The sequence below is a fragment of the Gymnoscopelus braueri genome, assembly GCF_963280865.1.
Source record: "Gymnoscopelus braueri genome assembly, chromosome: 24".
Lineage (NCBI taxonomy): Eukaryota > Metazoa > Chordata > Actinopteri > Myctophiformes > Myctophidae > Gymnoscopelus > Gymnoscopelus braueri.
Window position 1 is genome coordinate 9660100 of NC_137626.1, and position 19873 is coordinate 9679972.

The 19873-nt window shown below is 40.7% G+C and overlaps 1 protein-coding gene across 2 annotated transcripts in view; it reads left to right on the top strand.

Moving 5' to 3' along the window:
• Window positions 1-19873, top strand: part of LOC308080781 (CD209 antigen-like protein C) — a 72214-nt gene that overhangs the window by 33191 nt on the left and 19150 nt on the right. The gene's annotated exons all lie outside the window — the stretch shown is intronic.

Below are 19873 nucleotides of genomic sequence, written 5' to 3' on the forward strand. Positions count from 1 at the left end.
AGAGCCTGGCGACGCGAGCTATGTTAGTGCACTGAGTGTCAGTTGAGGCAAACGCAGTCCCCACAACATCATTTACGATTCTGTGCCTATCGGTACATAACTCGGCGCTAAAGTATAGTTTTGGACCATGACAGAGGCGCGCCAACTCAGCAGACCTTGAGGCCGAGGAGTCGCGCCCGAGCGCCTCCAGGCGCGAGTGCCCGCGACGACCGGCCTATGGTCTGCTAGTCGACTAAGCGCCGTCCGAGTTATGTACCGATAGGCACAGAATCGTAAATTATGTTGTGGGGACTGCGTTTGCCCCAACTCAGTGCACTAACATAGCTCGCGTCGCCAGGCTCTCTCCCCACCCGCCCCCCGCACCCCGCCCCCTTGCGCTTAAACTACATGCAAAAAGGCTGTTCGCGTATCACATCGTATTTTACCCCGATCACAGATTGTCGAAAACGTCACATCCGTTTTTTGACCGGATGTGACGTAGGCCTGTTTGGGAGGGGTCGAGCGAGTCAGCGAGGTAATCAATGTGTCGATTTGCTGCTCTCTACTGGTAGAACTGTCGTAGGTGTTTAAAATTGCAGAAGACAAGCTATTTGAAAATTAAATTACAAAATAGCAACAAAACAAAAAAATGAAAATGGCTGGCACTGGGGGAGTACTTTATGAAAATACTCTGACACTGAGAGTTAATACAAACCAGCAAATATTATGACTTAATTACTATAGCTTGGTTATTATTATTTTATTCATGCTTCATCAATGTGTAACTGAGGAACATCAGATTGCTGTTTATTGAATACACCTCAGCATTCAACACCATTGTGTCCTCCAAGTCATCACCAATAGACCCATTCAACTCACCCTGGGCAACTGAATCCTGGACTTTCTGACAGACCCAGATCTCACTGTGTAGAAAATAAGGTTTTACTTAATTTTATTCTATTTTGCAACGCTGTTTTACTGGTCTTTCTATGTTGCCTTTGTCATGGCTTTTTCATATAAACAATAAACAAAATAAATAACATATGTTATGCTTAGTATCATTAAAATGTATTGTAATAGTAAAGCAAAGGGCTAATTTCTGCCATTTCTGTGTGGTGCTCTTGTGTTCGATAATGCTTTGCTTCAGTTTTCTGGTGGTTTTACTGACACCACAAAGGCAACACAACATATAAACGAAGAGCAAGTGCTGCTTTTGATGGGAATGACTGTGTGCATGACTGCAATGCTTAATATTGGAGGTGTTGCATTGGTCACAGCTGCCACAGTGATAATTCCCATTAATATAGGTGTAAGAAAGCCCGCCAGCGACGCCTAGTGGCCTGGCATGGTATTACCCACTGACAAGCCTATTTAGTCAGTAGCGTTTAGTCAGCACGTCAGACACAGCAAGCTCCATGTGTTTCTGATGACTTGTTCCTTGATTATTGATTTGTGCGTTCATGAAACTATGTGAGTACATTATTTCAGGTCCAAAGTGTTGTTTAGGAAGTTATACTATATCTGACACCCTGTATATCACTTTATGTGACTTTATCAAGCCCCCAGAACCCAGTGGTTTCATTGAAGCCAAATGGACATGGTGGCCATTCATGGTAGTGCAGGCGCGTGCAGGCCTGGGGCTTCAACACATGAACGAGAAAACGGTTTCGACCAATGGGCTCGACTCACGAGCATGCGCACGAGCTTGCGCACGGGGCTGCGCGCTTCTGTGACGCAAAACGCGTCACTGTGACGCAAAACGCGTCACAGAAGGGACGCGTTTGGAGCCCCAAATAGGCCTCGCCCACCAAATGTCCAACCCGGAAGAAGGGGTGAATTAGGCCCATGCGCTGGGTGAGCAACTCAATGCAAGTGGATGGGAGGAGATTTCTGGTGCCCTCTCTATTATTTTTTAACTCTATGGACTTTATATGCTTAATTGGCAACACCTGTTTGTTTGGCTAGTGCTGATTTAGCTCCCCACTGCCTGCAGTTTGTTTGTAACCCTTTATGGTGTATTCTTGTTACTTGCATGATGACATTTATGTACTCTACGGTTTATCTACTGTGTTTCACAACATTTGAACAGTTTGGTGTTTATATTAGCCACACTGAGTGAGTGTTTGTTGTTTGCCTTAATGACACTGTGCAGATAGCTTGTTGTTAGTGATTGCATCATGCATGCCAGTGATTGCATCGTAAATGCTTGAGCTCATATTAATGATATGTTTTCTTTATTGTTGTTTACTTTCAGACCACACACACATACATGTTCACCATTACCGAATAAATCATTGGAAAGAAATCCCTTCTCCAGACTCCCCTGATTCTCTGACCGGAATCCAGTCCATATTCGCCGCCTCAACCAGTATATTATTATTTAAAGTAACCAGAGGTGTCCCCCTTCGTTACAATAGGTAAAGGGCTGAATGTCTGAATGGTTTATGCGTTATAATTAATTGAAAACAGTAGATAATTCTGTGTCTGATTGTACAATGTGCCAGTGTTTCTTAAAAACAATCATGTGAGCTGGGGGAGTAGTCATACATGACATGTTTCATCTCTGGAATACTCTCCTATTGCACATGGCACCAGGACAGCAGGTGTACTTCGGCCTATAGTCACGTTTTTGGCTCTGTAGGAGGAAAACCACTGCAGTAGGCCTTGCAGTTAGTCCCTATACCTATCACAATATCTTTAGACCTTAAATGCGGGATCATCTCTAACTCAAGAATCCTTTATTTAACCTAGATAATTGTGACAGGGTGGAAAACGGGACATTATTATAATTTTTTGTTATTTATATTGATGCACTGTTTCATCATCTTAACACCCTTTTAACCTTTATTGTGATGACTGCACTGTATTATTTATGAATGGACATGGTTTCCCCCCGGTCCCCGAGCCACTTGGTATGCCCCGATTGACAATGACAGCGAACAGCTGTGAGATTGACTGACACTAGGGCGTAGTCCCCACGGCCCAATCCCACAGCAGGTCCCGTGATCAACAGCCAACCACGACGGAGAAGGGAGCGGTGTCTCTGTGAAGTAAGAATAACCGCTCAGTTCAAAAAGGCAGAGGAGCGAGAAGGACAGGGAGCAGGAGTGTCTGTGTGAAAGGACCGGTGCGACACAGAAATTCCCAGAGCGTAGCCGAGGTAAAGGGTGTGAGAGACGGGAGAGTGCGTGCTGCCAGCCACCGAAAGCAACGAGCAAACATTTGGCAGACGGCTCCATTATAGAAAGACCCGTGAAAGACTGTGTGTGCAGAGGGGAAGGAGAGGACGACAGCAGCGACGACCAGACCATATAAAGAGCGAAGCAGGACCTGGAGCGGACGAAAGAGAGGCTAAAGTGTTGCGACGCGCAACTCCATCAGTAGGCAGCGAAAGCTGCCTTCGGAGTAAGTTTCTATCCACGCAACACTCGTATTTGTGATAGCCACCACTGCCAGCAGCCCACAGTACCTTACCTGTAAACAGATGAACTGGCCTATTGCTTCTGTAATTCCAGGCGGTGATAAAGAAACAGACGAACAATTGAAGAGTCCTGGCTTGGCTTCCCTCCACCTGTTTTCCCCCAGTATTCGCACACACTTGTCTTAATTATTTATAGCTTTTTTTATTGTATTTTAATAGCACCTGCACTTTACTTATCCATAAGTATTTGATGCACATTTGCTATTTTGCACACTCTGCATATTGGCCGAAGAGAACCCCCGGTGTTGCATTTGAATGGCCTAAGTCCACATAGTACTGAACGCACTTTATATAGCACCGCACTTTACTTTTGTAAAAGTACTGTTGCCTATTATGCTATTTATTTGCGCTCTTGCTATTATTGTTGTTTCGCCCATTGTTTTGCATTTTAGTTAGTTTAGCGGCGCCATAGGAGGTTAGGGTTTATATTTTAGGACTGTATTATTTTGTATGTGTTTTAAAGGCACAGAGGCCTCTTGTATCAGGGACGAATCTTAATAAATGTATGTTTACCCCTTTTTATCCACTGTGTTGATTGATTGAAATTTTTATTAGGCAAAATAATGTAAAACAACACAGTTACATTTATAATGCTTTTGTCTAAAAGGTCCGGCCAAAAAAGTCCTTGCGGACTTGTTTCCGTTGGGGTCCTTGAATTAATTTCATAGACATATATATATATATATATATATATATATATATATATATATATATATATATATATATATATATATATATATATATATAGTAGCAACAAAACAGTTCAAAAATCAACATGAAAATACAGATAATACAGAAAAAATACAACTATGTACCAAAAAAAAAAGCATGAAAAAAAAATTAAAATAAATGTACAAAAAAGGGGGGGGGGGTGAAGCATGGAAAAATAACGATTATATACAAAACATGCATGAGGAAATACAAAATATGTACAAAAAAGAGGAGGGGGGGGGGGGGGTCGTCTGTCTACAGGGAAACTGGTACTAGCTCCTCTTTCGGCCTCCAGAAAGATGAGTTTTTAGGGCTGTTTTGAATGAGCCCAGCGAACTGCATTTTTTGAGGGATGGGGTTAGACTATTCCATTCCTTGGTGGCTGTGCTATAGAAGGAGAATTTGCCCATGTTTGTTTTATGGGTGGGTGGTACCAGATTGTTGTTTACGCTCCCTCTAGTTTCGTGGCTGTGGGTGTCACTAACTTTTTCGAGGTATTTATACAGATATGCGGGTATAGGGGGCATTTCGGGCAAATCTGCATTTACAATTTTGAAGACCAGACCCATTTTTAGTTGTTTAACCCTGTCTTCCACCCTGAGCCAGCCTAGGCTGGCAAAGTGAGTGGGAGAGAGGTGGGTCATGGGCCCCAGTCCGAGAAGTAGTCGGATCAGTTTGTTTTGGGAGGTTTGAAGCTTAGTCTGCAGTGACACTGAGGTGTTAGAGTACCAAGAGGAGCTAGCATAGTCAAAAAGGGGCTGAATCAGGGCCCCCGAGAGGGTCCTGAGGGCCTGAGGGTTGACAAAAGAGGAAACTCTGCCCATAAATCTGGTTCTCTGGTTTACTCCTTTGACCACCTTTGTTGCCATGCTTTCACCTGACAGGTATTTGTCAAGAATACATCCCAAATAGGTAATCTCTTCTTTGCTAGTGATGATTGTGTCATCGGCTATGACCTTGAAGTCATCTACCTTCATTTTACTGAGGGAATGTTTGGTCCCAAATAGGATGGATTCAGTTTTCCCAAGGTGTAGTGAGTTTGTTATCGGTAAGCCAGGTTGGCCTCAGTTCCTCCTTGGTTTTATTGGTGTTGTGTTCTCCTAAAGTCTAAGTACTTACCCAGTTATCTCGAACCTGTAAAAAGCCTGTTAAAACAAAGGGAGTTCTAAGTGGCGTAGTCTGCAAGGTTAATCAATTATTCCATTGGCATAAGCAACAATTACGCACCCCGCACTTTATTGTGCATCTGATATTTTATTGTTGCCAAAACCATTTGTGAATAAATTGAAGGGTGTCATTTGTCCCACCAATAAATTGACACAGTTACATGTGACTCAGTCGGCAGGCAATAGCTCACATAATAATAAATAATAATAAACTTTTAAAAAACAGAGTGCGTCACACAGCATTAAATATAAAAACAATACACAAATTGTGTGAAAAACAGAAAAAAGCATGAAAGGATAACAAATTTGCAAGAAACAATAAAAAATCACACCCAGTGTGAAGTGGGCGGTGTGGTCACAGTGGTCATCACAGTGATGGAAGAAGTGATGGAAGAAGCGATGGAAGAAACCATAACTTAAAAAAAACACATTCATGTTTATTTTTAAAGTTATGGTCCTATTTATAGGGCTATGCACATGTGTCATGTTTCCCTAGACAATCACAGTCCTGAATAGACTATGATTGGCCAATCACTGTGCAGGGTTAGGGGGGTACAGTTTCTAATTTGGTCCCAGGCTACTACAGTATGGGCCCTGGTGGTAAAGGTGCGATTGCCTTTGAGAAGAGATGTCAGCTAATGACACTGCGTGGCATCATCTTTTATTTTACATCATATTAAGCGTGTGACATTTTGTTTAATATCATATGGTCATAAAATGTTTTTTAAAATGTAAATTGAAAATGCATGAAAATTTTTAAGTCAGCCATAGAAGTGACACTCCTGAAAGGACATCTACAGAGGAAATATTCATGGATATGTATTTGTTGGTGTTGGTGTATTTATTGTATTTATTTGATGGGGACTATTCATGGATGTTTTTTTTCTTTACATCTCACTTGTGATGTTGAAATTCTATGTTATTTTGTTCTATTTGGAACCTCTTGAATCCAATATAAAGGATGAGAACGTCTGGACTATTCAGCTCCAAATGTTGAAAAACTGCGCCCCCTGGTGCCTCGACCACGTATGTAAAATATAGCTCCAACTCATGTTGGTAAGATTTCTGTCAAACTGTTCTGGGTTGGTTTTGTCAAACGGAGCAAAGACTCTCTTTAGTCAGACGAGCAGAGGGGTTGTCTCTGTTACCTTCGCGTTGTTTGTTGTTGTTAAATTCTTGAAGATAGTTATCGATCATCATCATCATGAAGGATCGTCTCCTCAGAGCTTCATGGTTCGTCTGTTTGTTGGCAGCAGCTGGACTCATCCTGACAGGTAGGAGAAGACAAGTCACTCACTATTCAGGCTACAACATTTTGATTGATTGAATATTTTATTAGGAAAAAAAACAGCACAGTTACATTTAAAATACTTTGTCTAAAAGGTCCGTTCAAAAAAGTCCTTGCGGTCTTGTTTCCATTGAGGTCCTTGGTATTCAGTTCTTAGTCATATATAGTGGTAGCCCTAGAATGTCTGTGATCTTACATACATTTCAAGTATTCCAAATACACAGTCATAGATCGCTCTCGGAGCCCCACTGTGTAGTGGCGATCTGCGCGGCCATAAAAGTGCTCTAAACTCCGTCTGTACTCACCCAATAATTAATTCCTAGGGGGGGGCGACTTGAGTGACGGACCGAATGTACCCAAACGGTCCATCACTCAAGTCGCCCCCCCTAGCTCCCTACAGAAAGTAGTCCGTGTGCAACTCGTGAAAAAGTGGAGATATTTGACTAAACACACGTTTTCTGGCAGAACTTTCAAATGGATATGAAACTAGAGGACAAAATATGACTCCAACTCTTAGGAATTAATTATTGGGTGAGTACAGACGGAGTTTAGAGGACTTTTATGGCCGCGCAGATCGCCACTCAGTGGGGCTCCGAGAGCGATCTATGACTGTGTATTTGGAATACTTGAAATGTATGTAAGATGACAGACATTCTAGGGCTAATATAGTGGCACCAACAGTTCAAATTTCAACACAAAAATACAGAAAAATGTACAAACAAAAAATGCAGTAAAAAAATAATAATGCTATGTACAACAATGGGGGGGGGGGTCGTCTAACGAAAATGGTACATGGACACACGTTGACTCATGTCTCTTAAGTTTAACCTAATTTGAAAACCAACTAAACATCTTAATGTATTATATTTATTGAAAATCTTGTCTATGTTGATTAATCCCTATGGCCCATACATGCATTTGAGGTGGGTAGAGCTGCCGTCTGGGAATCATTAAGGGGAGATGCTAAACGCCCTGCGTCTGTGACGCATAGGCTACTGTAGTTTTAAGAAAGGATGAAGACACGCATACTACTTTATACTGCTACTTTATGAACTAATTCAGCGCTTATAATGCGCGGGACATTCTGGACCAGAGGCGAGGAAGACATTCCCGCAGCGATGTTAATATTACTATACTCACGTGAACGTGAATGCGCTTGCGGGACTCGTCTCCTTCTCTCCAGAGTGTCTGTAGCTACACATACATGTGTACATAGGCCTACATGTAATGCACTGCAAGGAGGGGGGCTTGACATGCAGCAAGCCCCCCTCGCCCCTTCCGATGTTTCCATGTTTCCAGGCCTTCCCCACAAAGACATTCTGTATCCACCACTGCTATCCAGTGTACATTTCCACCTTTTTATAGACATTCTACTCCTGCGGGGTGCATGGCTGGGTGCAGATCAGGCCTGTGATTACGATGATTATAAATGTCTGTTGTATTGTATGTGCACCTTATCCTCCCATGTCCTTTATATGTAATATGCTGTATACATTATTTTATTTTTACCTTTTTATTTAGTTTTACTTTTATGCAGTGCACTGTGCACATGAACACTCAGCATGTGCTAGTTGGCAAGAGCAACCATGAGGCGAGGCCACTACCAGTTTGTACTTGCTATAGCTCATGAGGTGAATGAACTACATATGAATGGTGAATATACTATAGCAACACTACTTGTAATACACTGCTCAAAATAATTAAGGGAACACTTTGATCCCTTAATTCTTTTGAGCTGTTTTTGTTAGCAGTATGTACACAGTTCATGAAAACTCAAAATAATTAAGGGATCAAAGTGTTCTCTACATTTCTTTGAGCAGTATATATTGAGCTAGGGGGTGTAACGGTTCACATATTCGTACTGAACCATTTTGGTACAGGGTGTTCGGTTCAAGCGTGTACCGCATTAATGGAAAAAAAAAACACAATAGCCTTGTTTTGCGAGTGGAACTCAAAACCGCATGCCCACGTGAACATCCTGTTCAGCAGCTGAACAGGAAAATCCTCTGTGTTTGAATGGAGAACTGATCTACAAGCCAACAACGTTGTGGCTTGCAGTGAGAGTTCTGCTGCTCCGAGCATCTCAAAGCCAGCAGCGGTACCCGGCAGGAGAGCTCACAGGCAGGGAGGAGAAGTACAGAGTACACTATGCTGGTGTGAATTCAGCATCAGACTTTCACAGGAATAGAGTGGCAAACTCACCCATATACAATCCATTGTACCTGTTACAGTGTGTCTGAATCTCTCTCTCTCTCTCTTGCTCTCTCTCTCTCTAGGCTCGTAGTGTAAATGTGAAGACCCAGGTGCGTTCTACCTACCAGGTTGTGTGCAGTCTGGAGATCACAGGTACAGATCTATTTAATGTTGACATAAGAATCAGAACCCGTCCGACCCGTTTTCATGCACATTAAACAACCAGCCCTATAATAATATATAAAAAAATCAGTCAAGGTAATTTTCCAAACCCGTTCCACCAACCTGACAAAGAGAGAGAAAAAAATTAAACAGCCACAGGCTTAGACACAAGGCTCTTGTCACATGGGGGTCATGCCTATGTTCCCTCAGCCCTATGTTCCCTCAGCCCTATGTTCCCTCAATCCCTAACAAATGTATTTTATCCAAATTAGTCCCTATGTTCCCTCAGCCCTATGTTCCCTCAACCCGATGTTCCCTCATCCCAAATTAGACCCTATGTTCCCTCAGCCCTATGTTCCCTCATCCCAAATTAGACCCTATGTTCCCTCGGGCTCCCCAAGGTATCCCCCAAAGGTATAAAGGTATATAAGACTATATATAGATATATTATTATAAGTTATAAGACTTCATAAACTTTGTTATAAGTTGTTATGCATGATTATGAAAAGTGGTATATTAAGGCCTTATAAGTGCATTAGTATGCAATATAAATGTGATTATAATGCATTATAGACCCGACCTTAATATATAGTCTTACCCTCCTTTTTTCCTGGTATGGCATTCTGGGCAGTGAGACCTGTCTCCCCCCACACACACACACACACACACACACACACACACACACACACACACACACACACACACACACACACACACACACACACACACACTTTTCTTTACACCGATGATGATGGTGACCACAACATTAAATTGTACGTGTTGAAAGCATATGTTCTGGGGGTACGTATACGTGTACATTATGTCACGAGGAAAACTTGAGGGAATATAAGTTTTGGTTAGAACTGATTCAAAACTAGAAAAAGTGCTCCTCGGAGCACAAGTCTCTGCCAGGTCAGGTAGGTTATTGTGGCCTCCTGGTGGCGCTATAATAGGCCAATGTGAAAAGGGTTCCATTTCTTCTTAGGCTTTTCACAGCAATCGGACACTGCATTCATGATTTCGTTCCAAAAATGTGGTTTGCTAAATTAGACCTGCTGGTGGCGCTACAACAGGCCAATGTGAAAAGGGGGGTATTTCTTCCTCGGCCTAGTGGGAATGTACGTACAAAATTTCACGGAAATCGCACACTGCGTTCATGATTTTTAGGAATTGTGTTCAAAACGGACCTATCCTGCAAACTTAGTAAGGCAATGTTAGGCAAGTAGGATGGAATATGAAATATCGGACACATCCATCTTGATCACATGACTATAGAGATACTGTGTACCGATTTGGGTGTTTTTTGGACAGAATCTGAAGGAGTAAGAAGAAAACATTTGTGGACAACGGATAACATCTTCACTCTTCGAAGTCAGCCAGCATATTCCCTTGCTAATGTCACATGGCTGTATAAACCACACAGGCCTTGATTGGCTTGCAGTCCCTCTCACCCCATCAGTAACATGATTGGCCGGAATAGAGTGGCAAACTCACCCATATACAATCCATTGTACCTGTTACAGTGTGTCTGAATCTCTCTCTCTCTCTCTTGCTCTCTCTCTCTCTAGGCTCGTAGTGTAAATGTGAAGACCCAGGTGCGTTCTACCTACCAGGTTGTGTGCAGTCTGGAGATCACAGGTACAGATCTATTTAATGTTGACATAAGAATCAGAACCCGTCCGACCCGTTTTCATGCACATTAAACAACCAGCCCTATAATAATATATAAAAAAATCAGTCAAGGTAATTTTCCAAACCCGTTCCACCAACCTGACAAAGAGAGAGAAAAAAATTAAACAGCCACAGGCTTAGACACAAGGCTCTTGTCACATGGGGGTCATGCCTATGTTCCCTCAGCCCTATGTTCCCTCAATCCCTAACAAATTTATTTTATCCAAATTAGTCCCTATGTTCCCTCAGCCCTATGTTCCCTCAACCCTATGTTCCCTCATCCCAAATTAGACCCTATGTTCCCTCAGCCCTATGTTCCCTCATCCCAAATTAGACCCTATGTTCCCTCGGGCTCCCCAAGGTATCCCCCAAAGGTATAAAGGTATAAGACTATATAGTGTTTTTTGGACAGAATCTGAAGGAGTAAGAAGAAAACATTTGTGGACAACGGATAACATCTTCACTCTTCGAAGTCAGCCAGCATATTCCCTTGCTAATGTCACATGGCTGTATAAACCACACAGGCCTTGATTGGCTTGCAGTCCCTCTCACCCCATCAGTAACATGATTGGCCAAACTTAATTGCTTTGACCTGGTCAGCCACATTAAACTATATGTATAGTTTCTCTCATCAATTCAAATTCAAACAGCTGTGAAACTGACTGATGTTAAATTATATTGATAATTGTCTCCGCCAGGCCGAAAGGCATGGCGAGAGAGTATGTTTTGCCCACTGTCCGTCCGTCCGTGTGTCCGTCCGTGTGTGTGTCCGTCCTTCTGTCTGCAAGCAGCTAATCTACGCCACCGTTGGCCCGGTCGCTGTGAAACTGCGCACACACACTCCCTGGATGCCACAGCAGAACCTCTGCCCCACATTTTTCAGATCAGCCTGTCATAGCGCCACCATGAGGCCGACTTTTGCAAAACACATTTTTTGGTATTACTCCTACAGATTTTGTCCAAACAACATGCAAATCGGTACACAATATGTCTATAGTCATGTGATCAACACGGATCTGTCCGATTTTCCATATTAAATCCTGATTGGCTAAGATTGGCTTCCAAAGTTTGCAGGATTGGTTCATTTTCAACAAAATGCCTCGAATCATGAACGCAGCATGCGCTTTCCGTGTTTTTTTTCACGTAGATTACCACTTGGCCCAGGACGAAATGCCATTTGAAAACTTTCAAATCAGCCTCATGGTGGCGCTATAACAGGCAGATTCACGTTTTTAGCTATAACTGCACCGATCTGCATGAAACTTTGCACGCACACTCCCTAGAGGCCCTGCATTTTTCACATATGCCTTTTAGAGCGCCACCAGGAGGTTGAGTTTTGTAAAACACATTTTTTGCTCTTACTCCTTCAGATTCTGTCCAAAAATCATGCAAATCGGTACACACAGTATCTCTATAGTCATGTGATCAAGATGGATGTGTCCAATATTTCATATTCCATCCTACTTGGCTACATTGGCTTCCAAAGTTTGCAGGATAGGTCCATTTTCAACAAAATTCCTCAAATCATGAACGCAGTGTGCGATTTCCGTGAAATTTTGCACGCACATTCCCACTAGGCCGAGGAAGAAATGCCACCTTTTTCACATTGGCCTGTTATAGTGCCACCAGCAGGTCTAATTTAGCAAACCACATTTTTGGAACAAAATGCCTCAAATCATGAATGCAGTGTCCGATTGCCGTGCAAGGCCTAAGAAGAAATGGCACCCTTTTCACATTGGCAATAACCTACCTGACCTGGCGGAGACCTTTTCTAGTTTCTCATCAATTCAAATTCAAACAGCTGTGAAACCTATAGCTACCTATAACAACAGCTGCAAAGAATTACTGATCATTGCAGTGAACTATTATTTGAACTTTTATCACAGCTAATAAAGTAAAATATTAATAATAATAATACATGTCTATACTATTATAGAGCTTTTGTAAATATCCAAAACAACTATATTACAAAAAAAATAGTTTAAAGGTATAATAAGCTAAGTAAAACAAACAATTAAAGGGGGATTTAAATGAGTACAAACAAAGTTCTGATATACAGACATGAACATTATACAGTCAAATGAATGCGGGTTGGATATATATGGCGGGGGGTCCTCCCCCAGAAACTTTTTAACACAGTAGATAGGTCATAGGAAAATTCTGGGTAAATTATTTTATTTTATTTTCATTACAAACGTAAACTTATAGAAATCGTTTTGATGACTGAAGCAAATAACCACTCCTGATATTGACATAATACTGACATGATACTGACCATGATGCTGACCATGATACTGACCATGATACTGACCATGATACTGACCATGATGCTGACATGATGCTGACATGATACTGACCATGATACTGACCATGATGCTGACCATGATGCTGAACATGATACTGACCATGATACTGACATAATACTGACCATGATACTGACCATGATACTGACCATGATACTGACATGATATTGACCATGATACTAACCATGATACTGACCATGATGCTGACATGATACTGACCATGATGCTGAACATGATACTGACCATGATACTGACCATGATACTGACCATGATACTGACCATGATGCTGAATATGATACTGACCATGATACTGACCATGATGCTGCCATGATACTGACCATGATGCTGACATGATACTGACCATGATACTGACATGATACTGACCATGATACTGACCATGATGCTGACCATGATACTGACCATGATGCTGAATATGATACTGACCATGATACTGACCATGATGCTGCCATGATGATGCCATGATACTGACCATGATGCTGACATGATACTGACCATGATGCTGACATGATACTGACCATGATGCTGACATGATACTGACCATGATGCTGACCATGATGCTTACATGATACTGACCATGATACTGACCATGATGCTGACCATGATGCTGACCATGATACTGACCATGATGCTGACATGATACTGACCATAATGCTGACCATGATTCTGACCATGATGCTGGCCATCATGCTGACCATCATGCTGACCATCATGCTGACCATGATGCTGACCATGATGCTGACCATCATGCTGACCATGATACTGACCATGATACTGACCTTGATTCTGACCATGATGCTGACATGATACTGACATGATACTGACCGTGATACTGACCGTGATGCTGACCGTGATACTGATCGTGATGCTGACATGATACTGACATGATACTGACCATGATGCTGACATGATACTGACATGATACTGACCATGATACTGTCATAATAGTGACCATGATAGTGACCATAATTCTGACCATGATGCTGACATGATACTGACCATGACCGTGATGCTGACCGTGATACTGATCGTGATGCTGACGTGATACTGACCATATATATATATATATATATATATATATATATATATATATATATATATATATATATATATATATATATACACACACACACACACACACACACACACACACACACACACACACACACACACACATATATATATATATATATATATATATATATATATATATATATATATATATATATATATATATATATATATTCTATATTCTTCCTTAGCCTATGACAAATCACACAAAGTTATGCATAAATCCATCCTTATCATAAATGTACTTTTTGTGACATGCCATGCCCACTCTTGGCAAAAATACACAATATACAGCCATTTGGAACTGTACCACTGATAAAGTTGCTTGAATTCAGGCAACAAAATGGTTACTCATTGACATGTGACCACTATATGGCCATTAGATACAGTTTACAGTTTAGGCATTTAGCAGACGCTCTTAATCCAGAGCGATTTACAGTAAGCAGGGACACAAGATAATACATCATAATACACATAATACATCAAATGCATAAAAATAGTAATCTAATAATAAAGTAATACATAAGTAAACCAATAATCTAATAATAACTAATACATACGTAAAAAAATGTGTGTCAGTTATCAAATGTTGTACTTCTAATTCATCTACAATAAGTAGGTCAATCTGAGATTGAGATTGTAATGAAACCAGGTTTCATTACAATCTGTTTCTATTCACTTCCTATGTTCACTGAACTGCTCCTTTGAGTTTGTGACCGTGTCCTGGTGGCTGATCTAGTGAGCGTACCATGTAGAAATAAAGCCTCTGGACAAACCGAGTGCTGGTGGATCATGGTCTGCATACAGTCCATGTCCATCAGAGCTTGGTGTGTAGGCCTACTCCCTTGCATACGTACCAGTATGTAGTATGCTGCAGTACCCCTTCTGGACCAGGAGGAGGGCCTGTGAAGCTGGGAGTGCCTCATGGCCTTCAGCTCTTACATCCATCCACACCATATTGCTGTGGACTTAAAAGACCTTTCAGGATTTGTTATGTATGGTCTTTGGTGGTCAGTGTGGAGGTTAAATAGGATGCCAAAGCTCTCTGCTACTGCGCTCTGATCCAGAACCTCAGCCTCAGTACAACAGACAGACACGGCAATACAATGCTTGCTGCTTTCTTATGTAATATTTGACAATTTGGTAACCCTGTATACACTTATTCTCTGTTTGTTTGTTTTTTCACTGTTGAGTGAGAAAACAATGTTGCACATTAAGCTAATCATCTGTGGACAAATAAAGCAAATGTGTAACACCTGCTGTGACATTTCAATAGACTAGAAATGGTAACAAATGCCATACAAATAATATTTTTAGATGGTTTGGAAATTAGTTTTACCTATTTTCTTATTTGTTTAAAAAAATATATATATTATAATTGTTTTAAGGCAGAAACACTTTCTGTGAGTGATTTTGTTACTTTTGCAACATTTGCTGGAATTACATTGTGCGAGTTCCAAGTTGTGTTTGAACTCTTCAATGATGTTTTCACATTGGTTATAATATCTACAGGATCATATACAGTGATTATTGCAAAATAAACCCCAACAGGGTGACACAGGACCGATGTGATATTTTACACTATTTATTTATTTTAAAATGGAGGTATTAGCTTCTGCTCAGTGCTTCCATAGCAACATAAACAGACAGAACTGTGGTCTCTGAGATGAAGTTTCCAAATGCATGCAACAGTCTGATCCAACAGGTTTCATACAACCATTTCCATTTTTAATGAACGCTACAGGCCAAAATATCACATTTCAGAGATGTCATGCCTCCTTGACAAATCATCCCCTTTGACAAATGTGAAGACAGAACAGATAGTGTTCCTCAGTCAACTGAAAGACATGAACACTTCACAACAATCTTATGTTAATGCTAACTCACACAACACTGGGGCACATTAAAAAGGGGATGCCATTCATTGTTAGAAAAACTAATCAAAAAAACGAAATCAATAAAAACATTGAAAGAGAGAAAAACTAATGAATACATTTAAGTCATTTAATATTGTATTAGATACAAATTACATTTCCCTCTTTTATCTCAAAGTGTAAACAGATGGAGGTGCTGCTCTCAGCTCAGTGCACACATCAAAGCAAACTAAGGTCACATCAGGACATGTTATGTAGAATAAAATAGCCTAATGTATGTTCAGTATTTCAAAATCATTGTTTTTAGAGTTTGAGAAACATTCATATCCTCCACAGTGTATTGTATTTTAACATTCTGTACGGTTCTAAACAAGTATTTTGTTTTTCCTTAGGCCTGTATTAACAGTCAGTGTCAGATGGGGCCAGTGCCCAGGGGACCTTTACTACCTACCAGGGCCCATTGTTAATGTACTGTGAGTACAACCTCTGACCACTAGGGTCCCCATGTCACTGGCAACACATTCTCACTTAGAACTCATCAAATAAGGCAGCTTGGTCACATGACTAGGCGTTACCAATGCCCTCTAGTCACTGGTGTATTTTGACACTGGCCCAGTGGTGACACAATCCACTTCTATAGAAAATCCACAACATCATCATCTACACGCCCACAGTAGTACAATATACAAATAACCACAGTGTTCTATATTTAAACACCCATGGTAGTATAATATAATTAATTATGTATATTGAGTCAATTAATTCAGCATTTTTGTCAGTAGCCTATTATAGTTGTTGCAAGTGTCCGATTGCCGTGCAAGGCCTAAGAAGAAATGGCACCCTTTTCACATTGGCAATAACCTACCTGACCTGGCGGAGACCTGTGCTCCGAGGAGCACTTTTTCTAGTTTCTCATCAATTCAAATTCAAACAGCTGTGAAACCTATAGCTACCTATAACAACAGCTGCAAAGAATTACTGATCATTGCAGTGAACTATTATTTGAACTTTTATCACAGCTAATAAAGTAAAATATTAATAATAATAATACATGTCTATACTATTATAGAGCTTTTGTAAATATCCAAAACAACTATATTACAAAAAAAATAGTTTAAAGGTATAATAAGCTAAGTAAAACAAACAATTAAAGGGGGATTTAAATGAGTACAAACAAAGTTCTGATATACAGACATGAACATTATACAGTCAAATGAATGCGGGTTGGATATATATGGCGGGGGGTCCTCCCCCAGAAACTTTTTAACACAGTAGATAGGTCATAGGAAAATTCTGGGTAAATTATCTTATTTTATTTTCATTACAAACGTAAACTTATAGAAATCGTTTTGATGACTGAAGCAAATAACCACTCCTGATATTGACATAATACTGACATGATACTGACCATGATGCTGACCATGATACTGACCATGATACTGACCATGATACTGACCATGATGCTGACATGATGCTGACATGATACTGACCATGATACTGACCATGATGCTGACCATGATGCTGAACATGATACTGACCATGATACTGACATAATACTGACCATGATACTGACCATGATACTGACCATGATACTGACATGATATTGACCATGATACTAACCATGATACTGACCATGATGCTGACATGATACTGACCATGATGCTGAACATGATACTGACCATGATACTGACCATGATACTGACCATGATGCTGAATATGATACTGACCATGATACTGACCATGATGCTGCCATGATACTGACCATGATGCTGACATGATACTGACCATGATACTGACATGATACTGACCATGATACTGACCATGATGCTGACCATGATACTGACCATGATGCTGAATATGATACTGACCATGATACTGACCATGATGCTGCCATGATGCTGCCATGATACTGACCATGATGCTGACATGATACTGACCATGATGCTGACATGATACTGACCATGATGCTGACATGATACTGACCATGATGCTTACATGATACTGACCATGATACTGACCATGATGCTGACCATGATGCTGACCATGATACTGACCATGATGCTGACATGATACTGACCATAATGCTGACCATGATTCTGACCATGATGCTGGCCATCATGCTGACCATCATGCTGACCATCATGCTGACCATGATGCTGACCATGATGCTGACCATCATGCTGACCATGATACTGACCATGATACTGACCTTGATTCTGACCATGATGCTGACATGATACTGACATGATACTGACCGTGATACTGACCGTGATGCTGACCGTGATACTGATCGTGATGCTGACATGATACTGACATGATACTGACCATGATGCTGACATGATACTGACATGATACTGACCATGATACTGTCATGATAGTGACCATGATAGTGACCATAATTCTGACCATGATGCTGACATGATACTGACCATGACCGTGATGCTGACCGTGATACTGATCGTGATGCTGACGTGATACTGACCATATATATATATATATATATATATATATATATATATATATATATATATATATATATATATATATATATACACACACACACACACACACACACACACACACACACATATATATATATATATATATATATATATATATATATATATATATATATATATATATATATATATATATATATATATTCTATATTCTCCCTTAGCCTATGACAAATCACACAAAGTTATGCATAAATCCATCCTTATCATAAATGTACTTTTTGTGACATGCCATGCCCACTCTTGGCAAAAATACATGGATTTTTTTGGGCGGTGAAACCGCCCCTATAAGTGAGGTTTGGATATTTGTACAACAAATCCTGCGCTGTGATTGGCCAAAAATGTACCCCGCCTAACCCTGCACCGTGATTGGCCAATCACAGTCTATTCAGGACTGTGATTGGCCAGTGTCACATGACACATGTGCATAGTCCTATATAAGAAACCATAACTTTAAAAAAAACATTAGTTTGTTTTTTTTAAGTTATGGTTTCTTCCATCATAAAGAGTGTTTCAATAAATGTATTTATTTTTTGTACATGATTGGTTGACTCCATTCAGTATTGTGATTAGCTAGCAAGACACCGCCCACTTCACACAGGGTGTGATTTTTTATATATCTTGCTAGAAATATCTTATAACAAACAGACAGACAGACAGACAGACAGACAAGACAAAACATTATAATATTACATAGGGCTGATGGAACATAAGGCTGAAGGAACATAGGGCTGAGGGAACATAGTAGCCTGGCCCCCCTCAATAGAGAGCTTAGGTCTAACCAATAGAGTCCGTTTGGATCTTTTTGTAACCGCCCCTTGGAAAAAAATCTATCGTTGATAGGGACCAGACTAATATCCACACAGTGTGTCGTGTGATATTGACTGGCCACGCGAGGCTAGGAACATAGGGCTGAGGGAACATAGGGTCTATTTTGGGATGAGGGAACATAGGGCTGAGGGAACATAGGGTCTGTTTTGGGATGAGGGAACATAGGGCTGAGGGAACATAGGGCTGAGGGAACATAGGGTTGAGGGAACTTGAGTACGCTCCCGTCACATGCATCAAACCTCTGAAAACACATGATGGTGCTTCTAATATCCCAGAAGTCCTGTTACATACATTCTTCTTTAGGAAATGGATCCTGCATAAATGTCCTTTATGGTCACGTGACTCTCGTAGGTGACAGCAGAACACCAGACAGGCTGTTGGTATTCATTATATTTCCCGTGAGGGTACACTAGAGTCATATGAAGTACATTTTGTCACCAGCAGACATACAGTATGCATACCTCTCAAATTGTATGACTGTGCCTACAAGTATTAAAATAATATAAATACAACCCAGAAGGATTATTGAGAAATACACCCTGAAAGATTGATGCAGACCCCCATGTGAACCCCAACCAAATGATCTTTACATTTTACCCTAAACCGTCT